The sequence below is a fragment of the Gossypium arboreum genome, chromosome 13 (assembly GCF_025698485.1).
Source record: "Gossypium arboreum isolate Shixiya-1 chromosome 13, ASM2569848v2, whole genome shotgun sequence".
In the NCBI taxonomy this organism is placed as follows: Eukaryota; Viridiplantae; Streptophyta; class Magnoliopsida; order Malvales; family Malvaceae; genus Gossypium; species Gossypium arboreum.
The window spans coordinates 11079966-11083345 of NC_069082.1; the positions used below are offsets into that span (position 1 = coordinate 11079966).

The following is a 3380-nucleotide window of genomic DNA, read 5'->3' on the forward strand; positions in this document are numbered from 1 at the left end:
CATTTTCATCGGACGCCGCCTCCATCAAAGATCCCACGTGCCATGGTCGTCGACGGCACGAGCACGACTCCGGTAAAACCCTTCCTCCCTCTCTTATACTTCGTATTTGTATTAAATCCGAATGAAAGGAGGAGAAAGAAATGAAAAAATAAAGACAAAAATAGATTATAAGAAAAATCACCTTTCCAGTATTCTCTTGTGTGCTTTCTATTGATTTTTTGAATGTATTTTGTATACAACTTGTGTTCTATCTCTTTGAGAAAAAGGAAAAAGAAAGGAAAAAAACCCCCCACCATTATTATTCAGGCTCTTTATAGCTAAAAAATACAACCAACTTCTCTACTGTTTTTGCTATCTCCTCACAGGTATGGTGACGTGGGGTAGTCGTGGGCGTCTTAGACGAGAGAGTAGCGCATTTGCAGTCGGAGGGGCAACGATGGCGCTTGAAACCGACTTGACTGCAGTGGCTAAAGCATTTAGGACTAAGGTTTTCTGCTTGGGTAGTGTTTTTTAATTTGGGCTTGATTGAATTGGGTTTGAGGGTTGGTATTTGGGATTGGGCCAGTGTAGTATTTGGGCTGGGCAAAATTTGGGCCCTATAGGGTAAAATGACTATTTTACCCCTCGAAGGTAAATGACTGATTTGTGCTATGATTTGACTGTACCGAGTATGACATTCTGCATACACGTATGATTTATAACATATCATTCTGCATGGGGATTGGGATACTGTTATGGAGCAAGTGTATCAGTCTTGATATGGTCGCATGTGTCGCGCAAGACGCATCGTGGACCTCTTGATGGCTTTAGCTCGACTTGGCGACTTTGCTGCGATACTATCTTGGCGACTTTGTTGCGATTTTGGTGTGTTGGCTGGGTGGGTCGACTTTGTCCCCACATGGTGTGTTGGTCGCAATGAATGGTGTGTTGGCTGGATTGGGATGGGTTGTATTATTGTGTTGCATTGTTACTGTATTGGGCTAAGGCCCACTCTGTACTATTTCTGAATAGGGCTCAGGCCCAGATTGTGATGTTCACTGTTTGTTTATTATTTGAATTACACACTGAGTTTTCGTAAACTCACCCAACTGTTTATACTGTACAGGTAATCCTTAGGCGGATCGGTGCTGTGAGGGACTTGGAGATGGCCACACTACTACTCCTGTTTTCTTTTATTTGGCGTTTATTTGCTATTAGATTTCAGTTTGGGTTTTGAATTATGTAATAAGGCCTCTCTAAATTTTCCAGCTTTTAATTTGGGTTTTTTTTTTGTTTATTATGATTTATATCTAATAAAAGTAGAACGTAGTTTTCAAAAACGATAACTATTTTCAAAACACTACGTTTTTGCGACACTTGAGAAATGCTTCTGCAACAAATGAAGTTTTAAAAGTAATAACAATTTAAGATGAATAACGAATAGCTATAATGATTTGAGTTCTAACAAAGAGGCTTTAAATTTCCAAACGAGTTTTCATCAGTAAGAGTAAGTTTTTGAAACACTGCAATATGACACCGCCAGATTCAGCCATAACGTCTAGGCCCGATTTGGGGTGTTACAGTTTTGGGCTGCCCAGTGCTCGGTTGGATCGATTTTCTCGGTTCAGCTCAACTGGACCTATTTTCATAATTAATTAATAATAATTTATTTAACCCAAAATAATTTGGATTAAAATTAAATTTAATTACATTATGAATAATATTCATAATTTGGATTGTCCTTGCATGAAAAATTAATTTGCCTCGATGCTTCAAAAACCACTTCTCAGTTTTGTGCTTCTAGTAGTGTCTGCCGAGCCAATTTTCGTCCTTTGTGCAAATCATCAAAATTAATCAAGATTTATTATAAAATTAATTAAAATTTAACATGTTAATAATTTAAGTACAATTTACTTATTTTATAATTATTATATATTTTTCGACAAGAATTACTATGAATTTGCATGAATTTGAGTTAAAAAGGTCTTGAAAAAGTGTGTATATTTTCGTATTTCTAGTTACACCGGGCCGATGTTAGCTACAGGTTAAAACAAACATATAAAATCATATTTATGTCATGCTAATTTTGAAGGATGATATGGTTTTTGGATATAGCTGTGTATATATTATTGTTAATTGAGATTATCTGGATCATGTATGTATATATATAAAGAGAGTTGGTTGAATTTTTTGAAGGTGCTTGGTAGAATAATCATGAGTAATTTTGGGAAGAATTAAATGTAAAAGAAGTTGAGTTTTGTATGCAATTGGCTTGTTTGTGATGTTATGAATGTGGTTTGAGTTGTTAGAAATGAAATGACCATAAATTGAATAGAATGGTATGAATTGTTATAAGGATGATAGTTGATTAAACGCTTATAATGCTTGATAGAATTGCTTGTGTTATTAAATTTGAATGGTGTATCTTGGTGCCAATTAAGGCATGATAATAAATTGTTGATGAATTTGGCTAGTTTTTACAGGTCTACGAGGGTACCTAAAGGTCACAATTTGGGAATGTTTTGAGTTTGGGCATGAAATTTGATACTTAATGGCTCAACCATGCACCACATGGGCTGGCACACGGTCGTGTGTCACACATGGGCTGGTAACACGGCCGTGTGACCTAGGGTAAAAATTGTACTTTTAACCCACACGGCCACGATGAGTTACACTGCCTGAACACACAACTGTGTGGCCTCTATTTTTCACAATTATCTTATTCTTTTAAAAATGTTACAATTTAATCCTTGTTTGTTCTCGAAGCTTTCATACGCTAAATTTTAAAGCTAACTTTGTTTGCAAAGCATGATTTTTGTGAATGTATGCTGGTATTCAATGTTTAATTGAATTTTGGAGTTTACAAGTCAGGAATTTGAAAATGAATATGTGACAACCAGTCGATATTATTACAAATGTGATATGAGAGGATTATATTCTTATAATATAATTTAACATATTAAACTGCTTATAAACCTTTGTTTTCTGTTTATGTCATTACATAATTTATGTTCTGTTATAATATTAGTTATAGAAATGCCACTGAGTTAATAACTCAGTGTTTGGTTTGTTTTCTATGCACAAGTTAGGTTCAATCATGTGCACTCGTTGTTATAAACATCCAGTAGAAAATCTCGCACTCCTCGAGTTAGTAAAACTCTTGTTATTTTGGTTGGCATGTACTTATAGGATTTTATGTTATGTTAAGCTTAGTTGGAGAATTATTTCATACTTCGAGTTGTTTTATTAATAGACATATATGATAGTTGGTAATGGTTTGTACTATGTATATGATTGGTGTTGATGTTGCTATGCGAGTATTTAGATGATGTTATAATGCTTTGGGGTGATAGTTGATTTATAGCTCTTTTCCCTTCATTTCTCTCAATTTCTCTAGACTT

At 35.0% G+C, this 3380-nt stretch overlaps 1 long non-coding RNA gene across 1 annotated transcript; it reads left to right on the forward strand.

The window, feature by feature from the left end:
- Window positions 1–445: 445 nt before the first annotated feature.
- On the forward strand, window positions 446–1319 carry LOC128286700 (uncharacterized). The gene is made up of 2 exons (XR_008277322.1): window positions 446–487; window positions 1106–1319. It is a non-coding gene; the product is annotated as an uncharacterized LOC128286700 (long non-coding RNA).
- The last annotated feature ends 2061 nt before the right edge of the window (window positions 1320–3380 follow it).